The sequence below is a fragment of the Moschus berezovskii genome, chromosome 18 (genome assembly GCF_049115385.1).
Source record: "Moschus berezovskii isolate FMDL1 chromosome 18, NW_MosBer_1.0, whole genome shotgun sequence".
NCBI classification, from domain to species: Eukaryota; Metazoa; Chordata; class Mammalia; order Artiodactyla; family Moschidae; genus Moschus; species Moschus berezovskii.
In genome coordinates, this window is record NC_142477.1 from 25222299 (window position 1) to 25246264 (window position 23966).

Below are 23966 nucleotides of genomic sequence, written 5' to 3' on the forward strand. Positions count from 1 at the left end.
GATTAATCCTTTATCAGTTGCTTCATTTGCTATTATTTTCTCCAATTCTGAAGGCTGTCTTTTCAACTTACTTATAGTTTCCTTTGCTGTGCAGAAGCTTTTGATTTTAATTAGGTCCCATTTGTTTATTTTTGCTTTTATTTCCAATATTCTGGGAGATGGGTCATGGAGGATCCTGCTGTGATTTATGTCAGAGAGTGTTTTGCCTACATTCTCCTCTAGGAGTTTTATAGTTTCTGGTCTTACATTTAGCTCTCTAATCCATTTTGAGTTTATTTTTGTGTATGGTGTTAGGAAGTGTTCCAGTTTCATTCTTTTACAAGTGGCTGACCAGTTTTCCCAGCACCACTTGTTAAAGAGACTGTCTTTTCTCCATTTTATATTCTTGCCTCCTTTGTCAAAGATGAGGTGTCCATAGGTGTGTGGATTTATCTCTGGGCTTTCTATTTTGTTCCATTGATCTATATTTCTGTCTTTATGCCAGTACCATACTGTCTTGATGACTGTGGCTTTGTAGTAGAGCCTGAAGTCCGGCAGGTTAATTCCTCCAGTTCCATTTTTCTTCCTCAAGATTGCTTTGGCTATTCGAGGTTTTTTGTATTTCCATACAAATTGTGAGATTATTTGTTCTAGTTCTGTGAAAAATATCGTTGGTAGCTTGATAGGGATTGCATTGAATGTATAAATTACTTTGGGTAGTATACTCATTTTTACAATATTTATTCTTCCAATCCATGAACATGGTATATTTCTCCATCTATTAGTGTCCTCTTTGATTGCTTTGAGTAGTGTTTTATAGTTTTCTATGTACAAGTCTTTTGTTTCCTTAGGTAGATATATTCCTAAGTATTTAATTCTTTTCGTTGCAACAGTGAATGGAATAGTTTCCTTAATTTCTCTTTCTATTTTCTCATTATTAGTGTATAGGAATGCAAGGGATTTCTGTGTGTTGATTTCATATCCTGCAACATTACTGTAATCATTGATTAGCTCTAGTAGTTTTCTGGTAGAGTCTCTAGGGTTTTCTGTGTAGAGGATCATGTCATCAGCGAACAGTGAAAATTTTACTTCTTCTTTTCCAATTTGTATTCCTTTTATGTCTTTTTCTGCTCTGATTGCTGTGGCCAAAACTTCCAGAACTATGTTGAATAGTAGTGGTGAGAGTGGGCACCCTTGTCTTGTTCCTGACTTTAGGGGAAATGCTTTCAGTTTTTCACCATTGAGGATAATGTTTGCTGTGGGTTTGTCATATATAGCTTTTATTATGTTGAGGTATGTCCCTTCTATTCCCACTTTCTGGAGGGTTTTTATCATAAATGGATGTTGAATTTTGTCGAAGGCTTTCTCTGCATCTATTGAGATAATCATATGATTATTATTTTTCAGTTTGTTAATGTGGTCTATTATGCTGATTGATTTGCAGATATTGAAGAATCCTTGCATTCCTGGGATAAAGCCCACTTGGTCATGATGTATGATCTTCTTAATATGTTGTTGGATTCTGATTGCTAGAATTTTGTTAAGGATTTTTGCATCTATGTTCATCAGTGATATTGGCCTGTAGTTTTTTTTTTTTGTGGGGTCTTTACCAGGTTTTGGGATTAGGGTGATGGTGGCCTCATAGAATGAGTTTGGAAGTTTACCTTCCTCTGCAATTTTCTGGAAGAGTTTGAGTAGAATAGGTGTTAGCTCTTCTCTAAATTTTTGGTAGAATTCAGCTGTGAAGCCGTCTGGACCTGGACTTTTGTTTGCTGGAAGATTCCTGATTACAGCCTCTAGTTCCGTGCTTGTGATGGGTCTATTCAGATTTTCTATTACTTCCTGGTTCAGTTTTGGAAAGTTGTATTTTTCTAGGAATTTGTCCATTTCTTCCAGGTTATTCACTTTATTCTCATATAATTGCTGATAGTATTCTCTAATAATCCTTTGTATTTCTGTGTTGTCAGTTGTGATCTCTCCATTTTCATTTCTAATTTTATTGATTTGGTTCTTCTCCCTTTGTTTCTTGATAAGTCTGGCTAGTGGTTTGTCAATTTTATTTACCTTCTCAAAGAACCAGCTTTTGGCTTTTTTGATTTTTGCTATGGTCTCTTTTGTTTCTTTTGCATTTATCTCTACCCTAATTTTTACGATTTCTTTCCCTCTACTGACCCTGGGGTTCTTCATTTCTTCCTTTTCTAGTTGCTTTAGATGTAGAGTTAGGTTATTTAGTTGCCTTTTTTTTGTTTCTTGAGGTGTGCCTGTATTGCTATGAACTTCCCCCTTAGCACTGCTTTTACAGTGTCCCAGAGGTTTTGGGTTGTTGTGTTTTCATTTTCATTCATTTCTATGCATATTTTGATTTCTCTTTTGATTTCTTCTATGATTTGTTCATTATTCAGCAGCGTGTTGTTCAGCCTCCATATGTTGGCATGTTTAATAGTTTTTCTCCCGTAATTGAGATCTAATCTTACTGCATTGTGGTCAGAAAAGATGCATGGAATGATTTCAACTTTTTTGAATTTACCAAGACTAGATTTATGGCCCAGGATGTGATCTATCCTAGAAAAGGTTCCGTGTGCGCTTGAGAAAAAGGTGAAATTCATTGTTTTGGGGTGAAATGTCCTATAGAGATCTATTAGGTCTAACTGGTCTATTGCATCATTTAAAGTTTGTGTTTCCTTGTTGATTTTCTGTTTAGTTGATCTATCCATAGATGTAAGTGGGGTATTAAAATCTCCCACTATTATTGCATTATTGTTTATTTCCCCTTTCATACTTGTTAGTAATTGTCTTACATATTGCGGTGCTCCTATGTTGGGTGCATAAATATTTATAATTGTTATATCTTCATCTTGGATTGATCCTTTGATCATTATGTAGTTTCCTTCTTTGTCTCTTTTCACAGCCTTTGTTTTAAAGTCTATTTTATCTGATATGAGTATTGCTACTCCTGCTTTCTTTTGGTCTCTATTTGCATGGAATATCTTTTTCCAGCCCTTCACTTTCAGTCTGTATGTGTCCCTCGTTTTGAGGTGGGTCTCTTGCAGACAACATATATGGGGGTCTTGTTTTTGTATCCATTCAGCCAGCCTTTGTCTTTTGGTTGGGGCATTCAACCCATTTATGTTTAATGTAATTATTGATAAGTACGATTCCATAGCCATTTTCTTTATTGCTTTGGGTTCGAGTTTATACACCCTTTCTGTGTTTCCTGTCTAGAAAAGATCCTTTAGCATTTGTTGGAGAGCTGGTTTGGTAATGCTGAATTCTCTCAGCTTTTGCTTGTCTGTAAAGCTTTTGATTTCCCCTTCATATTTGAATGAGATCCTTGCTGGGTACAGTAGTCTGGGCTGTAGGTTATTTTCTTTCATCACTTTAAGTATGTCTTGCCATTCCCTCCTGGCCTGAAGAGTTTCTGTTGAAAGATCGGCTGTTATCCTTATGGGAATCCCCTTGTGTGTTATTTGCTGTTTTTCCCTTGCTGCTTTTAATATTTGTTCTTTGTGTTTGATCTTTGTTAATTTGATTAATATGTGTCTTGGAGTATTTCACATTGGGTTTATCCTGTTGGAGACTCTCTGGGTTTCTTGGACTTGGGTGATTATTTCTTTCCCTATTTTAGGGAAGTTTTCAACTATTATCTCCTCAAGTATTCTTTCACGGTCTTTCTTTTTGTCTTCTTCTTCTGGGATTCCTATGATTCGAATGTTGGAGCGTTTAACATTGTCCCAGAGGTCTCTAATATTGTTCTCATTTCTTTTAATTCGTTTTTCTTTTTTCCTCTCTGCTTCATTTATTTCTACAATTCTATCTTCTAGCTCACTTATCCTGTCTTCTACCTCTGTTATTCTACTGTTTGTTCCCTCCAGAGTGTTTCTGATCTCATCTATTGCATTATTCATTGTATATTGACTCTTTTTTATTTCCTCTAAGTCCTTATTAAACCTTTCTTCCATCTCCTCAATCCTTTTCTCCAGGTTATTTATCTGTAACTCCATTTTGCTTGCAAGATTTTGAATCATTTTCACCACCAAAATTCGAAATTCTTTATCAGGTAGATTCCCTATATCTTCTTCTTTTGTTTGTGTTGGTGGGCATTTATCTTGTTCCTTTACTTGCTGGGTATTTCTCTGCCTCTTCATCTTGCTTATAATGCTTTGCTTGGGGTGGCCTTTCCCTCTTCTGGCCATTTGTGGAGTTCTCTTTATTATGTAGTTTCCTCGCTGTGTGTGGGGTTGGATGGGTGACTTGTCAAGGTTCCCTGGTTATGGAAGCTTGTGTCGGTGTTCTGGTGGGTGGAGCTGGATTTGTTCTCTCTGGAGTGCAATGAAGTGTCCAGTAATGAGTTATGAGATGTCAGTGGGTTTGGAGTGACTTTGGACAGCCTGTTTATTGAAGCTCAGGGCTAGTTTCCTGTGTTACTGGAGAATTTGTGTGGTATGTTTTCCTCTGGAACTTGTTGACCCTTGGGTGGTGCTTGATTTTAATGTAGGTATGGAGATGTTTGATGAGCTCCTATCGATTAATGTTCCCTGGAGTCAGGAGTTCTCTGGTGTTCTCAGGATTCGGGTTTAAGCCTCTTGCCTCTGGTTTTTGGTCTTATTCTTGGAGTAGCCTCTAGACGTCTCTATCTGTCATTTCCAAGGTGGTTCCCTCTGTTTTAGCTTCTGTTTGCTGGTCTCTTCAGTGTCTAATTTCCGCCCTGATATTAGGGGGTGGGTGGACACTTTTTAAGGCTCAGTTGTTCAGTCCTGTTCTCGGAAGGGAGGAACGCTGCAGACGAATATCTCTGGCATCTGTGGGGAGTGCTCGCAGTGTCTCGGCCACACTGGGTTTGCCTCCGCTCACAGCACGTATGCTGTCCCAGTCTACACTGCACAGGCTCTAGTTTGCTCTGCCGGGAACTGTCCGAGGCCGGCGCCGGGTTGTATGCACTTCCCAGGTCTGAGCAGCTCAAGTTCAGGTTCTCGGGTACTCCACAAAGGCGCAGACTTGGTTGGGCCTGCGTTTTGTGCCTTCCCTGGTCCAAGCAGCTCAGGGGACCAGGTGTTCGGCGAGCACTGTCTCTGCGACTTATCGCCTCCCCAGTCCCCGCCACTCAGTTTTCTGGGTGTACAACCGGCGCACCTTCTCAGGGGGATATCGACCGGCCCGAGCCCAAGAAGTCCTGATTAGCAACAAGCCTGTCTGCAGTTTGTATCAGATGCCTTTCTGGTTCCGCGGTTGCCTGCTCTGGCTCTGGCTGCGCTCCCTGCCTGTCTCGGCGGGGGATGGGGGATGGGCCAGCCGCAGCCGGCTCGCTCTGCTCAGTCCTTTATTCTGTGAGCAGGGCTGGCCGAGTCTTAAGTTAGAGCTTTCCGCCTTTTCGTGAGGAAACTATCCCACAGTCTGCTTTGCTCTCCCCAGTTCTCTCAAATTGTTCTCGCGGCATTCAAGCCCAGTCCTCTCTCTAAGCAGTTCAGCCGGCTCCTCCCTGCCCAGCCCCCACTTGCTAATAGCGTATGCAGGCGTCTGCACTGCTTCTTCACTGGGAGTTACCGTTTGGCGGGTAATTTGTGGGTTTTAAAAAAATCTTAAAAAAAAAAAAAAGTGTTATGTGGCCCTCTGAGCATCCAAGGCTCCCCACAGATTCGCCAGTGAGAGTGTTTCCTGGTGTTTGGAAACTTCTCTCTTTTTAAAGCCTCCCTTCCCTGGACGGAGCTCCGTCCTTACTTCTTTTGTCTCCCTTTTTATCTTTTATATTTTTTCCTACCTCTTTTCGAAGACAATGGGCTGCTTTTCTGGGTGTCTGACGTCCTCTGCCAGCATTCAGAAGTTGTTTTGTGGACTTTACTCCGCATTCAAATGTTCTTTTGATGAATTTGTGGGGGAGAGAGTGGTCTCGCCGTCCTATTCCTCCGCCATCTTGTTCCTTCTCCTTCATTACTTTTAAATGGTTAAAGAGTACCCCATTGTGGGTGTAGCTCAAGTGGTAAAGAATCCACCTGCAATTAAGGGGACATGGGTTCAACCTCTGAATCGGGAAGATCCCCAGGAGAAGGAAATAGTAACCCACTCCAGCATTCTTCACTGGCAAATCCCATGGACAGAAGAACATGGCAGGCTACAGTCCATGGGGTCAAAAGAGTCAGACAAGACTTCATGACTCTTGATGAGGGTGAAAGAGCAGAGTAAAACAACTGGCTTAAAATTCGATGTTCATAAAACAAAGATCATGGCATCTGGTCCCATCACTTCATGGAAAATAGAAGGAGAAAAATGGAAGCAGTGAGAGATTTCATTTTCTTGGACTCCAAAATCACTATGGACAGTGACTGCAGCCATGAAATTAAAAAAAAAAAAAAATTGCTCATTGGAAGGAAAGTTATGACAAATCCAGACAGCATATTAAAAAGTAGAGCATCACTTTGCCAATATGGTTTTTACCAGTAGTCATGTATGTATGTGAGAGTTGGTCCAAAAAGAAGACTGAGTACTGAAGAATTTTTGCTTTCAAATTGTGGTGCTGGAGATCTTTGAGAGTCCTTTGGACTGAAAGGGCATCAAACCAGTCATTCCTAAACGAAATCAACCCTAAATTTTCACTGGAAGGACTGATGCTGAAGCTATAATACTTGGTCATCTGAAACAAAGAGCCCACTCATTGGAAAAAACCCTGATGCTAGGAAAGATTGAAGGTAAAAGGCTAAGGGGGTGGCAGAGGATCAGATGATTAGGTAGCATCACTGACTCAATGGACATGAATCTGAACAAACTCTCAGAGATAATGTAAGACAAAGGAACCTGGCATGGTGCAGTCCATGGGATGGCAAAGAGTCAGTTAGCACTTAGCAACTACACAAAAAACAAGTTCTAGTTAAAGGAGAAATAGCAGGAACATTGGAGAAGGAAATGGCACCCCACTCCAGTACTCTTGCCTGGAAAATCCCATGGACGGAGGAGCCTGGTAGGCTGCAGTCCATGGGGTCGCTAAGAGTCGGACACGACTGAGTGACTTCACTTTCACTTTTCACTTTTCACTTTCATGCATTGGAGAAGGCAACCCACTCCAGTGTTCTTGCCTGGAGAATCCAGGGATGGGGGAGCCTGGTCGGCTGCCTTCTATGGGGTCGCACAGAGTCGGACATGACTGAGGTGACTCAGCAGCGGTAGCAGCAGCAGGAACATTTATAAGTCATACACCCAGGGATAATACTCTTTCAAAATGCTTATAAGACCCCAAGAGGAAGGGATCCTTTGTAGTATTTACATAGCACTTCATACCTGACAGGTGCCATATAGCACATGTGTAGATTATTTGTCTATCCCAGTTCTGTGGTGATCTAGATGGATAAAAGGGATGGGTGGGGTGGGATTTAGGTCTAATAGGGAGGAAATAAATGTATACATAAACTTGGGTTTTCCGGATGGTGCTAGTGGTAAAGAATCCGCCTGCAATGCAGGAGACGTGGGAGAAGTGGGTTCAATCTCTGGATAGGGAAGATTTCCTGGAGTAAGAAATGAAAACCGACTCCAGTATTCTTGCCTGAAAAATCCCCTGAACAGAGGAGCCTGGCAGGCTACAATCTCTCTCCTCTTTCAAAGTGAAAGTGAAATCGTTCAGTCGTGACCGAGTCTCTGCGACCCCATGGACTGAAGCCTAGAAGACTCCTCCATCCATGGGATTTTCCAGGCAAGAGTACTAGAGTGGGTGACCATTTCCTTCTCCAGGGATCTTCCTGACCCAGGGATCGAACCCGGGTCTCCTGCACTGTAGGCAGATGTTTTACCATCTGAGCCACCAGTCCATGGGGTAGTAAAGAGCTGGACACAACTGCGGGACTGAGCACACCTAGACTTATGTGTATTTATAGCTGATTTGCCTCATTAGACAGCAGAAACTAACACAACGTTGTAAAGTAATTATACCCCAATCAAAAAAAAAAAAAACAAAAGAAGAAGAAGAAGAAACCTATATATGTTTATATATATATATAGCTGTTCAATTGCCAAGTCATATCCGATGAGTCGGACATATATACATATATGTGTGGGTGTGTGTGTGCGTGTGTGACGTGCTAGTCACTTTAGCCATGTCTAATGATTTTTTTTGACTCCCATGAACCATAGCCTGCCAGGCTCCCCTGTCCATGGGATTCTCCGGGCAAGAATAATGCAGTGGGTTGCCATTTCCTACGCCACTATATACGTTTAAAGATAGTCATCCATACTGACTTGGCCTGCTGATGGAGTAGAGTATTGTGCTGTGCTTTTCTTGACAGCAGGATTCTAAGATATGTCTTTCTCTAGTACACAACAAAAGGAGTAAGAAAGATGTTTTCTATACTTTAAAGGAGAAATGTAGATATTAAACAGAGGATGATATTGGTGGTAGTAGAAGGTGAGTACAGCTTCTTAAAATGTTCACTCATTTTTTTGTGAACATCTTTGCCAATATCACAACTCTGTAGATGATTCTTCTTTATCTATACAGATTGAGAGTGAGAAGGGGGAATATGAAAGATAGAACAGGAGGGAATCTTTGTAGAGACAACTGTGATAGACAGGCTTGCTGGGATCCTGCAGCTGGCCACGTCATACAAAGATACTCAAGTTTAAAGTCAGGAAAGAATGATATCAAAAAACAGGAAGTTTACATTTATATTGATTTTAAGCCAGATCAGCATTTAGGGTGTATAGAGATCATAGTCCAAATAAGTCATGGATCTGAGTAAATTCAACAAACTTACCCAATCAAGGTCTTTTCCATTTTTTTGTGGTCATAGCATATATACATTAAAGAAGCTACTAGTTCTTGAAGCCCAGATCCCTAGATCTGTGGCCTTTTAAAAATGTTGAAAGGGTCCTAGAGGTAGAATGCAGGAATATCATCAACATTCAAGGGTCTTCATTGCTTTATGAGAAAATAGATGTTGTACCGAATCCAAGTTTTTCCAAAATCTATTATACATTTTGAGAAACTCTTTGGGTTTATGCCAGATTATGTAACTTGGCCCTGGCTTCCATAAGGGAAAATTTAAACATCTAATCATTAGAAATGAGCAGAAAGTTTACTGAAATTAGAAGTGCAGGATTGGGTACTGAAACCTTACTATCCTGATTCTAATCCCAATTCTCTGTGGCTAAGATTTAATCTTAATTTTTAAGATTGTAATTAACTATTTGCATTTATATATCATTTGTTATTGATAAGATGCCTCCTGTGAAATAAAGATGCCAAAGAACAATTTCTCATAAAAATTTATCAGTTCAGTTAAGTTGCTCAGTCGTATCCAACTCTTTGCCACCCAAAGGACTGCAGCACACCAGGCCTCCCTGTCCATCAGCAATTCCCGGAGCTTGCTCAAACCCATGTCCATCCAGTCCCTGATGCCACCCAACAATCTCATCCTCTGTTGTCCCCTTCTCCTTGTGCCTTCAAACTTTCCCATAATCAGGGTCTTTTCCAATGAGTCAACTCTTCACATGAGGTGACCAAAGTATTGGAGTTTCAGCTTCATCATCAGCCTTTCCAATGAACACCCAGGACTGATGTCCTTTAGGATGGACTAGTTGGATCTCCTTGCAGTCCAAGGGACTCTCAAGAGTTTTCTCCAACACCAAAGTTCAAAAGCATCATTTCTTTGGCACTCAACTTTCCCTACAGTCCAACTCTCACATCCATATATGACTACTGGAAAAACCATAGCTTTGACTAGATGGACATATGTCGACAAAGTAACGTCTCTGCTTTTTAATATGATGTCTAAGTTAGCCATTGCTTTTCTTCCAAACAGCAAGTGTCTTTTAATTTCGTGGCTGCAGTCACCATCTGCAGGATTTTGGAGCCTGAGAAAATAGTGAGTCACTGATTTCATTGTTTACCAATCCACTTGTCATGAAGTGATGGGACCGGATAACATGATCTTCGTTTTGTGAGTGTTAAATTTTAAACCAGTTTTTTCACTCTACTCTTTCATTTTCCTCTTGAAGCTCTTCAGTTCCTCTTCACTTTCTGTCATAAGGGTGGTGTCATCTGCATATCTGGGGTTATTGATATTTCTTCCACCAATCTTGATTCTAGCTTTTACTTCATCCAGCCTGGCATTTCTCATGATGTATTCTGCTGCTGCTGCTACTGCTGCTAAGTCGCTTCAGTCGTGTTCAACTCTGTGCGACCCCATAGACGGCAGCCGACCAGGCTCCGCTGTCCCTGAGATTCTCCAGGCAGGAACACTGGAGTGGGTTGCCATTTTCTTCTCCAATGTGTGAAAGTGAAAAGTGAAAGTGAAGTGGCTCAGTCGTGTCCAACTAGTAGCAACCCCATGGACTGCAGCCCATCAGGCTCCTCTGTCCTTGCTATTTTCTAGGCAAGAGTACTGGAGTGGCTTGCCATTGCCTTCTCCAGATGTATTCTGCATATAAGTTAAATAAGCAGGGTGACAATATACAGCCTTGTCATACTCCTTTCCTGATCTGGAACCAGTCTGTTGTTCATTGTCTGGCTCTACCTGTTGTTCTTGACCTGCACACAAATTTCTCAGGAGGCACCTGAGGTGGTCTGGTGTTCCCATCACTTGAAGAATGCTCCACAGTTTCTTGTCATCTACACAGTCAAAGTCTTTGGGGAAAAAAAAAAAAGCAGAAGTAGATTTTTTTTTTTTTTTATTCCCTTGCTTTTCTAATGATCCAATGGATATTGGCAATTTGATCTCTGGTTCCTCTGCCTTTTCTAAATCCAGCTTGAACATCTGTAAGTTCACAGTTCACTTACTGTTGAAACCTGGCATGGAGAATTTTGAGCATTGTTTTGTTAGAGTGTAAGATGAGTGCTGAAGCCTGGCTTGGAGAATTTTGAGCATGACTTTACTAGCGTGTGAGATCAGTGCAATTGTGCGGTAGTTTGAGCATTCTTTGGCATTGCCCTTCTTTGGGATTGGAATGAAGACTGACCTCTTCCAGTCCTGTGGCCACTGCTGAGTTTTCCAAATCTGCTGGCATATTGAGTGCAGCACTTTCACAGCATCATCTTTCAAGACTTGAAATAGCTCAACTGGAATTCCATCACCTCCACTAGCTTTGTTCGTAGTGATGCTTTCTAAGGCCCACTTGACTTCACATTCCAAGATGTCTGGCTCTAGGTCAGTGATCACATTATCGTGACTATCTTGGTCGTGAAGATCTTTTTTGTACAGTTCTTCTGTGTATTCCTGCCACCTCTTCTTAATATCTTCTGCTTCTCTTAGGTCCATACCATTTCTGTCCTTTATCGAGCCCATCTTTGCATGAAAAGTTCCCTTGGAATCTCTAATTTTCTTGAAGAGGTCTCTTGTTTTTCCTATTCTGTTGTTTTCCTCTATTTCTTTGCATTGATCACTGAGGAAGGCTTTCTTATCTCTCCTTGCTATTCTTTGGAACTCTGCATTCAGATGCTTATATCTTTCCTTTTCTCCTTTGTTTTTCGCCTCTCTTCTTTTCACAGCTATTTGTAAGGCCTCCTCAGACAGCCATTTCGCTCTTTTGCATTTCTTTTCCATGGGGATGGTCTTGGACCCTGTCTCCTGTACAATGTCACGAACCTCCATCCAGAGTTCATCAGGCACTCTATCAATCAGATCTAGTCCCTTAAATCTATTTCTCACTTCCACTGCATAATCATAAGGGATTTGATTGAGGTCATATCTGAATGGTCTAGTGGTTTTCCCTACTTTCTTCAATTTAAGTCTGAACTTCGCAATAAGGAGTTCATGATCTGAGCCACAGTCAGCTCCTGGTCTTGTTTTCGCTAACTGTATACAGCTTCTCCATCTTTGGTTGCAAACAATATAATCAATCTGATTTCGGTGTTGACCATCTGGTGATGTCCATGTGTAGAGTCTTCTCTTGTGTTGTTGGAAGAGGGTGTTTGCTATGACCAGTGCATTCTCTTGACAAAACTCTATTAGCCTTTGCCCTGCTTCATTCCGTGCTCCAAGGCCAAATTTGCCAGTTACTCCATGTGTTTCTTGACTTCCTACTTTTGCATTCCAGTCCCCTAGAATGAAAAGGACATCTTTTTTGGGTGTTAGTTCTAAAAGGTCTTGTAGGTCTTCATAGAACAGATTAACTTCGGCTTCTTCAGCATTACTGGTTGGGGCATAGGCCTGGATTACTGTAATATTGAATGGTTTGCCTTGGAAATGAACAGAAATCATTCTGTCGTTTTTAAGATTGCATCCAAGTACTCAAAATTCTCCAAGCCAGGCTTCAGCAGTTTGTAAACCGTGAACTCCCAGATGTTCAAGCAGGTTTTAGAAAAGGCAGAGGCACCAGAGATCAAATTGCCAACATCCGCTGGATCATGGAGAAAGCAAGAGAGTTTCAGAAAAACATCTATTTCTGCTTCATTGACTATGCCAAAGCCTTTGACTGTGTGGATCACAATAAACTGTGGAACATTCTGAAAGAGATGGGAATCCCAGACCACCTGACCTGCCTCTTGAGAAACCTGTATGCAGGTCAGGAAGCAACAGTTAGAACCGGTCATGGAACAACAGACTGGTTCCAAATAGGAAAAGGTGTACGTCAAGGTTGTATATTGTCACCTTGCTTATTTAACTTCTATGCAGAGTACATCATGAGGAACGCTGGGCTGGAAGAAGCACAAGCTGGAATCAAGATTGCTGGGAGAAATATCAATAACCTCAGATATGCAGATGACACTACCCTTATGGCAGAAAGTGAAGAGGAACTCAAAAGCCTCTTGATGAAAGTGAAAGAGGAGAGTGAAAAGGTTGGCTTGAAGCTCAACATTCAGAAAACAAAGATCATGGCATCTGGTCCCATCACTTCATGGGAAATGGAAAAACAGTGGAAACAGTGTCAGACTTTGTTTTTTTGGGCTCCAAAATCACTGCAGATGCTGATTGCAGCCATGAAATTAAAAGACGCTTGCTCCTTGGAAGGAAAGTTATGACCAACCTTGATAGTATATTAAAAAGCAGAGACATTACTTTGCCAACAAAGGTCCGTCTAGTCAAGGCAATGGTTTTTCCCGTGGTCATGTATGGATGTGAGAGTTGGACTGTGAAGAAAGCTGATTGCCGAAGAATCGATGCTTTTGAACTGTGGTGTTGGAGAAGACTCTTGAGAGCCCCTTGGACTGCAAGGAGATTCAACCAGTCCATTCTAAAGGAGATCAATCCTGGATGTTCATTGGAGGGACTGATGCTAAAGCTGAAACTGCAATACTTTGGCCACCTCATGAGACGAGTTGACTCACTGGAAAAGACTCTGATGCTGGGAAAGGTTGGGGGCGGGAGGAGAAGGGGACGACGGAGAATAAGATGGCTGGATATCATCACCGACTCTGTGGACATGAGTTTGAGTGTACTCCGCGAGTTGGTGATGGACAGGGAGGCCTGGCGTGCTGTGATTCATGGGGTCGCGGAGAGTCGGACACGACTGAGCGACTGAACTGAACTGAAGAGTGCAATTGTGCAGTAGTTTGAATATTCTTTGGCATTGCCTTTCTTTGGGATTGGAATTAAACCTGACCTTTTCCAGTCCTGTGACCACTGCTGAGTTTTCCAGATTTGCTGGCATATGAATGCATCACTTTCAAAGCATCATCATCTAGGATTTGAAATAGCTCAACTGGAATACCATCACCTCTGCTAGCTTTATTTGTAATGATGCTTCTTAAGGCCCACTTGACTTCACTTTCTAGGATGTCTGGCTCTAGGTGAGTGATCACACCATCATGGTTAGCTGGGTCATGAAGATCTTTTTTGTATAGTTCTTCTGTGCATCATTGACACCTCTTCTTAATATTTTCTCTTGTTAGGTCCATACTGTTTCTGTCCTTTATTGTGTCCATCTTTGTTCCCTTGGTTTCTCTTATTTTCTTGAAGAGATCTCTAGTTTTTCCCATTCTATTGTTTTCCTCTATTTCTTTGCATTGATCATTTGAGGAAGGCTTTCTTATCTCTCCTTGTTATTCTTTGGATCTCTGCAGTCAAATGGGTTTATCTTTCCTTTTCTCCTTTGCCTTTAGCTTCTCTTTTTTTCTCAGCTATTTGTATGGCCTCCTCAGGAAACCATTTTTTCTTTTTGCATTTCTTTTTCTGGGGTTGTTCTTGACCGCTGCCTGCTGTATAATGTCATGAACCTCCATCCATAGTTCTTCAGGCACTCTTGTCTATCAGATCTAAATCCCTGAATCTATTTGTCATTTCCATTGCATAATCATAAGGGATTTGATTTAGGTCATACCTGGATGGTCTAGTGGTTTTCCTTACTTTCTTCAATTTAAGTCTGAATTTGGCAATAAGGAGTTCATGGACTGTGCCACAGTCAGCTCCCGGTCTTGTTTTTGCTGACTATATAGAGCATCTCCATCTTTGGCTGCACAGAATATAATCAACCTGATTTTTGTATTACCCATCTGGTGATGTGCATGTGTAAAGCCTTCTCTTGTTTTGTTGGAAGAGGTTGTTTGCTATGACTAGTGCATTCCCTTGGTAAAACTCGATTAGACTTTGCCCTGCTTCATCTTGTACTCTAAGTCCAAATTTGCCTCTTTTTTCAGGTTTATCTTTCTTCCTACTTTTGCATTCCAGTCCCCTATGGTGAAGTGGACATCTTTTTTGATTGTTATTTCTAGAAGGTCTTGTAGGTCTTCACAGAATGTTTCAACATAAGCTTCTTCAGCATTACTGGTTGGGGCATAGACTTGGATTACTGTGATATTGAATGACTTGTCTTGGAAATGAATAGAAATCATTCTGTCATTTTTGAGATTGCACCCAAGTACTGCATTTTGGACTCTTTTGTTGACTATGAGGGCTAATCCATTTCTAACAGATCCTTGCCCAGAGTAGTAGATATAATGGTCATCTGAATTAAATTTGCCCATTCCAGTTCATTTTTACTTCACTGATTCTTAAAACATTGATGTTCATTCTTGCCATCTGCTGTTTGACTATTTCTATGTTACCTTGATTCATGAATCTAACAATCCATCTTCCTATGCAATATTGTTCTTTACAGAATCAGACTTTACTTCTGTCACCAGCCACATCCACAACTGGGCATTTTTCTCACTTTGGCTCTGCCTCTTCATTCTTTCTGGAGTTATTTCTCCACTGTTCTCCAGTAGCATATTTTTCAACCATAGTTTGATCTCAGGTCAAACAACTGGGAGGAAGTGCAGCCTTGCCCATCAACAGAAAATTGGATTAAAGGTTTACTGAACATGGACCCCCCCATGAGAACAAGACCCAGTTTCTCCCACAGTCAGGCTCTCGCATCAGGAAACTTCCATAAGCCTCTTATCCTTATCCATCAGAGGGCAGACAAAATGAAAACCACAATCACAGAAAACTAATCAACTGATCACATGGACCACTGCCTTCTCTAACTCAATGAAACTGTGATCCATGCCGTGTAGGGCCACCCAAGACAGACAAGTCATGGTGGAGAGTTCTGACAACATGTGGTCCACTGGAGAAGGGAGTGGCAATCCACTTCAGTATTCTTGCATTGAGAACTCCATGAATAGCGTGAAAATATATATATAACATTTCTAATAACTGCATGTCCTGTTTATTTGCTTGTAAACTCTATGGTTAGTAAAATTTTAATTTCTTATGCAACAATTTGCCTGTCAGGATTCCTATAATAGTTGTCAGCTATCAGTGTACTGATAATGTTTTCTTAAGTTTTAATGCATTTCCAATTGTGACTAATACTAACAATTGTACTTTGTATTTTTTACTACATTTTTTATTTTGTATTGGGACATACCTGGTTAAGAGGATAGTTTCAGGTGAACAACCAAAGTATTCATCCATACATATACATGTATCCATTCTTCCCCAGACTCTGCTTCCATCCAGGTTGCCACATAATATTGAGCAGAGTTCCACGTGTGATATAGTAGGTTCTTGTTGGTTATTTGTTTTAAATATAACAGTGTGCACATATCAATCCCAAACTCCCTAAGCATACCTTCCCCATATCCTTCCCCCAGCAGCCATAAGCATGTTCTGGAAGTCTGTGATTCTATTTCTGTGTTCTAAGTTCATCTGTTATAATTTCTTTTTAGATTCCCCATATAAAGGATATGATATGACCTTTATCCTCTGTCTGACTTATTTCCCTCAACAGTGGAAACAGTGTCAGACTTTATTTTTTTGGGCTCCAAAATCACTGAGGATGCTGATTGCAGCCATGAAATTAAAAGATGCTTACTCCTTGGAATGAAAGTTATGACCAACCTAGATAGCACATTAAAAAGCAGGGACATAACTTTGCCAACCAAGGTCCGTCTAGTCAAGGCTCGACCAGTGGTCACGTATGGATGTGAGAGTTGGACTGTGAAGAAAGCTGATCCCCGAAGAATTGATGTTTTCAAACTGTGGTGTTGGAGAAGACTCTTGAGAGTGCCTTGGACTGCAAGGAGATCCAACCAGTCCATTCTAAAGGAGATCAATCCTGGGTGTTCATTGGAGGGACTGATGCTAAAGCTGAAACTGCAATACTTTGGCCACCTCATGCGACGAGTTGACTCACTGGAAAAGACTCTGATGCTGGGAGGGATTGGGGGCAGGAGGAGAAGGGGACGACAGAGAATGAGATGGCTGGATGGCATCACTGACTCGATGGACATGAGTTTGAGTGAACTCTGTGAGTTGGCGATGGACAGGGAGGCCTGGCGTGCTGTGATCCATGGGGTCGCAGAGTTGGACATGACTGAGCGACTGAACTGAACTGAACTGATGACACTCTCTAGGTCCATCCATGTTGCTGCAAATGGCATTATTTCATTATTTTTAATGGCTAAGTAATATTCCATTTTATATATTTGCCTCTAAATGTTCAGTGAGAGAAGGATGCTGCTGCTGCTAAGTCGCTTTAGTCATGTCTGACTCTGTGCAACCCCATAGACAGCAGCCCACCAGGCTCCGCCATCCCTGGGATTCTCCAGGCAAGAACACTGGAGTGGGTTGCCATTTCCTTCTCCAGAGAGAAGGATGAAGAGTTTTCAAATAAGAGAAATATCCAAGAATGGCACCTTTAAGGGTGATAGTCTTTTCACTAAAAAAAAATGATAGAATGGGACATAGTGTAACATTTATTTACAAATGATATTTCTATATTAAAGAGATACAATACAATATTGTAAAGTAATTAGCCTCTAATTAAAATAAATAAATTAAAAAATAAATAAAGAGATGAAAAAGAAAGTTGTGCTATACTGGTTGTGAATTACTCTATATATTTCATTTTATAGAGGTCTTATTCATATTATTAGAAAATTTGCCACTTCAAAAAAATCATGAAGATAATTTATATAATTTAAAGCAAGATATTAATACAAAATCAAGAATATGTTTCAATAATTTTAAATAGTTTGTGTAATACATATACACACATACACAAGATATATTCTAAACTTTTCCTGTGACATATTTTCTGTTATATAATTTTACTTTAGCAAAGTTTTAAATTTGAACTTTCAATAGGAGTTTAAATTATTCAGCAATTTTAACCATAGTTTTCTTCTGTAAATTTGTTAGTGTTTTAACTCCATTAATTTTAGCTAGCATTAATACTCAAGTTTTACTACAAGCCATGATTTTACTGGCTTCCAATTGATCATGCATATTTTTAAAAATAAGTTATTGACTGGGGTATGGCATTGATAAATTGACAGAAATGGGCTTGATTACAAATAAATCAAATTTCAAAGTCTATGTTTTTATACTGCAATATGCAAAAGCCATCTGGTCTACTCCAATATCTGGACATTGAATCAATTTCAGAAATGAAATACTGGCTTTAATTATAATACAGCTAAATCAAATATATATATATATATATCCAATACAACCTCTTAAAATATTTTGATTAAAATATGCAAGCAGATATTTTTAGTATATAATGAAAGATATATATTATCCATGAAGTTTTCTACATGCTTATGTGCATTTTATAGAGAAAGTCTGTACCTGTTTCTTTCAACCACATTTTGAAGGTGTCCCCAGGCCTCAAACCAGTTCATAAGCACTTATCTAAATGCTTCTGACAGTAATATACCAGGAAAGAAGAGACTTTTTAATATACCTTTGTATTTTTCTGTGATTTTACTTCTCATGTATTAACTAGCCCACTTCTCTGAAAAATCCACCTGTTTTTAGGTATAACCTTTAGAATCAAATGGGATACTAGATGCTATGGTTCCCATCTGCTTACATCTCCCCTTCTGTTTCTTTTGAATGAGAATTCTGATCTACTCTGGGTCAGAATTTTAGCTTTGAAGCACTTGGATTTCAGTTTCTTTTTTCATAGTAAATTAGGGTCAGATTTTTAGCTTTTAATTTCCTGGACCCTCAAAATGTTCAGATTTTTTTTAAATAAAACAAAAATCAATTTCATGGATAATTGTGCCACATTTAATTGTATAAAAATATAGGCTGATGTTTCAAAATATTAGCATAACATGTATGTTCAGGCATTTGGGTTAGTTAAAACATAGAGGTAACATTAGAAATAAAGACCATAATAAAATGTTTAGCTTTTTCAATTGTTTATTTTAATCCAAATCACATTGTGTGTATATATTTGTAATATTTATCAAACTTGATGTCACAAATAAATAGAAATAAATTGTTAAAAAGTAAATATAGATTAGATCCTAGTGAAGACTGTATATCCTACTAATCCACATTTTAGGCAAAAACAAATAATATAGTTCCAAAAAGTTTAATTTTATTCTGAGTTGATTATTTAAAGAATGCAACTAAATAAAAAGAATAATTATAATAATGTCTGCTTTACTTTTTCCTGATGTTAGTATTGGAAAGTGACATTTAAATATACATGCTTCTTTCCTCATTGGCATTTACCTATATATCTTTAATGGGCTTCCCTGAGAGCTCAGCTGGTAAAGAATCCGCTTGCAAGGAGGGAGATCTGGGTTCATCCCTGGGTTGGGAAGATGCCTTGGAGAAGGGAAAGGTTACCAACTCCAGTATATTGGCCTGGAGAATTCCATGGACTGTATACTCCATGGGGTTGCAAAGAGTCAGACACAACTGAGGGACTTTTGCTTTCATGTACCTTTAATAGCTGTATTGCTTTAACTCTGTTAAGATGTTCAGTTCAGTTCAGTCGTTCAATCGTGTCTGACTCTTTGCGACCCCATGGACTGTAGCACAGCAGGCCTTCCCTGTCCATCACCAACACCCAGAGCTTGCTCAAACTTATATTCATCCAGTCAGCAATACCATCCAACCATCTCAACTTCTGTCGTCCTCTTCTCCTCCTGCTTTCAATCTTTCCCAGCATCAGGGTCTTTCCCAGTGAATCAGTTCTTCACATTAGATGGCCAAAGTATTAGAGGTTCAGCTTCAGCATCAGTCCTTCCAGTGAATATTCAGGACTGATAGCCTTTTGGATTGACTGGTTGGATCTCCTTGAAGTCCAAGGGACACTTCAAGAGTGTTCTCCAACACCACAATTCAAAAGCATCAATTCTTCAGCACTCAACCTTCTTTATGGTCCAACTCTCACATCCTTACATGACTACTGTAAAAACCACAGCTTTGACTAGATGGTCAAGAGGTTAGTTTGCAAATTAAGGCTAAATAAACCCTGTGAACAGCTAGAAACTGCAATATTTTATCAATTTTGGTCAGTGTAACTCTGAATAATTTTGCATTAACGATGTACCAAACTGAACAAATAAAATGATATTGCAAAAGTAAATTTATTTAGTCTGGGTTAAGTTGCATTTTCCTTAAATAATTGACAGAATTCATTAAAGATTATGCTACAATAAAATCTATATTTTGTATATATATCATAATTGTATTCCTTTCTTTCCTTTAGTTACTGAATCCCCTAATTATTTCATTATTTGATCACTTAAAAACTATTCAACAAATGATTATGTCATTATTAACATTAGAAACTGAAAGTTCACTGTCTAAAATGATCCAAAATACCAGTTTGAAGATATACTTGCAAATTTAGTTCAGTTTATAAAACAAGATATCCTTTTGAGAATAATATAAAGATCAACTCATTATTCTGTATATTAATATTACATCATTTATATTTTAAACTTTTCATGTGATATCAGATTATTTGCAGGAGTCTGCAATTACTCTGGCAGGTGTGCTTCAGATGGGGAACACATGTACACCCAGGGCAGATTCATGTCAATGTATGGCAAAACCAATACAATAATGTAAAGTAATTAGCCTTCAATTAAAATAAGTAAATTTAACTTATAAAAATGCAAAAATAAAATGTGGAGATTCATATTGGCAGATTTACTATTGGGATCAAATGCTTTATTAAATAAAATATTTTGTTTAAAATCTTTAGTCTAGCACAATTAGATAGAGATTTCTGAATATCAGAGAATTTAAAATAGATTCTTACTTTAAACCTGGTATATTGAAAGATATCATATAATTGAATTGAACATGGTTGTCCATCAAATGCTTTATTAAATAAAAGGTTTTGTTTAATATCTTTAGCACAATTGGATAGAGATTCCTGAATATCAGAGAATTTAAAATAGATTCTTACTTTAAACCTGGCATATTGAAAGATATCATATAATTGAATTGAACATGGTTGTCCATAAAACTATAAATATGCTCAGAAGAGACTCCAACTAAATAAGTTTTAGCAGCCATCAATTTATTCTAAACTAACACTGACATAAAAAATGGTCTATTGGGGTTTGTAAATCTTATTCTGTAAGGTATTGCTAGAGGTAGTCTAGAAGTTTTCTGCTCAGATTATGTAGATTAAGACAAAGTTATTTTATTAGTAACCCTATTCAGAAGATAATTTACTTTTGACTGTATAAGTGTAAAATTCTTAAAGTATTAAAAATTTATTTTTAAACAAATGCCATTGCTTTAGCTATCTTAACAATGTAGGTGAATCTTATGTAATTCCTTAGTTCCCAGATAGATGAGTTAAACAATGGCATCCAAGGCCACAAGGTTATGTTCTTTCCACTGCTAAAAAACTACCTGTCCTGGCTTAGGTGTGAGATTGTCATAATAGGTAGGCTTATATATAGAATAAAGTTTGCAGTTAACATACTGATGATTTATATACTAGAAGATGCATTGACAGTAATGCATTTTTGAAATCACTGAAAATGTGAATAAAAGCTATAACAGAATACAATTTTCAATGCACTTCTTCCCAAATTGGAATAATACATAAATTCAAATATTTTGAGCACTTCTTTACATTCTGGCACTACCAGTTGCTCCACTTTCATCTTATATATTTTCTCCCCATTCTTGTATATTTTCCCTATCTTTATATTGGTCATTTTTCAAAAATCCCAGATTTCTTTATGTCTTACTGCTAGTTGTGCTTCATGCAATGGTAGTGTCATTTTTTTTAAAGACTTCTCAGTTGACAAGAAAATAAAAATATGTGTATATTGTTTTCCATGTACATGTATATCTATAAATGGTTCTATATGCAACCATCTGTGTCTATATTAAGATCTACATGAGTCTTTATTTATGTCTCAAACTCTAATCTACATCATCACCCTATCCCTGTCTCTCTATCTGCAAACTCTCGCTACAACAATGAAAAATCTGACTTCCACCATCTGAAATGTATTTTTTAAATGGTCATCTCCATTATATGTGCGTAGAGGTAAAATAATTGATAACCTGTACCTCACAGAAACGGAGAAGGCAATGGCAAGCCACTCCAGTACTATTGCCTGGAGAATCCCATGGATGGAGGAACCTGGTAGGCTGCAGTCCATGGGGTCGCTAAGGGTCGGACACGACTGAGCGACTTCACTTTCACACACTGGAGAAGGAAATGGCAACCCACTCCAGTGTTCTTGCCTGGAGAATCCCAGGGACGGGGGAGTCTGGTGGGCTTCCGTCTATGGGGTCACACAGAGTCGGACACGACTGAAGTGACTTAGCAGCAGCAGCAGCAGCAACCTCACAGAAATGGGAATACCAGACCACCTGACCTGCCTCTTGAGAAACCTGTACGCAGGTCAGAAAGCAACAGTCAGAACTGTACATGGAACAACAGACTGGTTCCACATAGGAAAAGGAGTACGTCAAGGTTATATATTGTCACCCTGCTTATTTAACTTATATGCCGAGTACATCATGAGGAATGCTGGGCTGGAAGAAGCACAAGCTGGAATCAAGATTGCTGGGAGAAATATCAATAACTTCAGATATGCAGATGACACCACCCTTATGGCAAAGCCTCTTGATGAAAGTGAAAAAGGAGAGTGAAAAGGTTGGCTTGAAACTCAACATTCAGAAAACAAAGATCATGGCATCTGGTCCCATCACTTCATGGGAAATAGATGGGGTAACAGTGGAAACAGTGTCAGACTTTATTTTGGGGGGCTCCAAAATCACTGTGGATGCTGAGTGCAGCCATGAAATTAAAAGACGCTTGCTCCTTGGAAGGAAAGTTATGACCAACCTAGATAGCATATTAAAAAGCAGAGACATTACTTTGCCAAAAAAGGTCCATCTAGTCAAAGCTATGGTTTTTCCTGTGGTCATGTATGGATGTGAGAGTTGGACTGTGAAGAAAGCTGAGCACTGAAGAATTGACGCTTTTGAACTGTGGTGCTGGAGAAGACTCTTGAGAGTTCCTTGGACTGCAAGGAGATCCAACCAGTCCATTTTAGAAGAGAACAATCCTGGGTGTTCATTGGAAGGACTGATGCTAAAGCTGAAACTCCAATACGACAGAGAATGAGATGGCTGGATGGCATCACCGACTTGATGGACATGAGTTTGAGTGAACTCCGGGAGTTGGCGATGGACAAGGAGGCCTGGCGTGCTGTGATTCATGGGGTCGCAAAGAGTCGGACACGACTGAGCGACTGAAATGAACTGAACCGAACCTCACAGAGAAACTTGTCAGTTAGATTAAAATATGTGTGAACAGGTTTTTTGCTTTTAGTCTTAGACTCCATTCATTTTCAAAGTCACCTTGGTCAGCACTCTTTCTACTTCATTCAGTGAAGTTATTTTAAATGTTTGTAAGATAGATTGTAACATTTTGCATTCTATCCTGGGATCACATAGCCTCCTAACTAGTGATGTTCATTGCATACATAGGCTTCCCAGGTGTCACAGTGGTAAAGCACCTACATGCCAAGGCAGGAGATTCAGGAGACACAAGAGACATGGGTTCCATCCCTCAGTCAGGAAGATCCCCTGGAGTAGGAAATGGCAACCCACTCCAGTATTCTTGCCTGAAAAATTCCATGGACAGAGGAGTCTGGCAGGTTACAGTCCATGGGGTTGCAAAGAATCAGACACAACTGAACACACAGGCATGCATTGCATATAAAAAGATTTACTATTTGTGAAGTAAAGTTCTGTGGATTTTGACAAATAGGGATTCTGCTATTATTGGAAGGAGTGTTCTATTAATATCAATGATATCAAGTTCAGCGATAGTGATGTTCAGGTCACCTATATCTTTAATGATTTTATGTCGTCTTGATGCATCAGTTATTGAAAAAGAGTGCTGAAGTTTCAACGATAAAACTGAAATTATCTACTGCTTTTTTCTCTTCAGTCTTATAAAAAAAATTTCAATAAAGTTTCTAAATGAGTTGATTTTAAGAAAAATAAAGTATTCCTGATGGGCCTGACCTAATCATGAGGCCCCTTTTAAGGGCTGAACTCTTCAAGGTAGAAGAGATTAAGAGAATAAGAAAGATTTGGTATAAGAAAGATTCCTTTTTTAAACTGTATTTTTAATTGAAATATAGTTAATTTACAATGTTGTGTTAGTTTGAGATAATCTAGGTAGATAACATATATATGAGTTCATGGAGTTTCCCATCACTAAGTAAGAGAAACTTTATGAATATCATCAGCCAAATGAATAACAATTACAACAATGGAAGACTCTATACTATATGAATAATATAATAAAAAGTAAGGGTGTAACAATGCTTTCACATTGGTCAT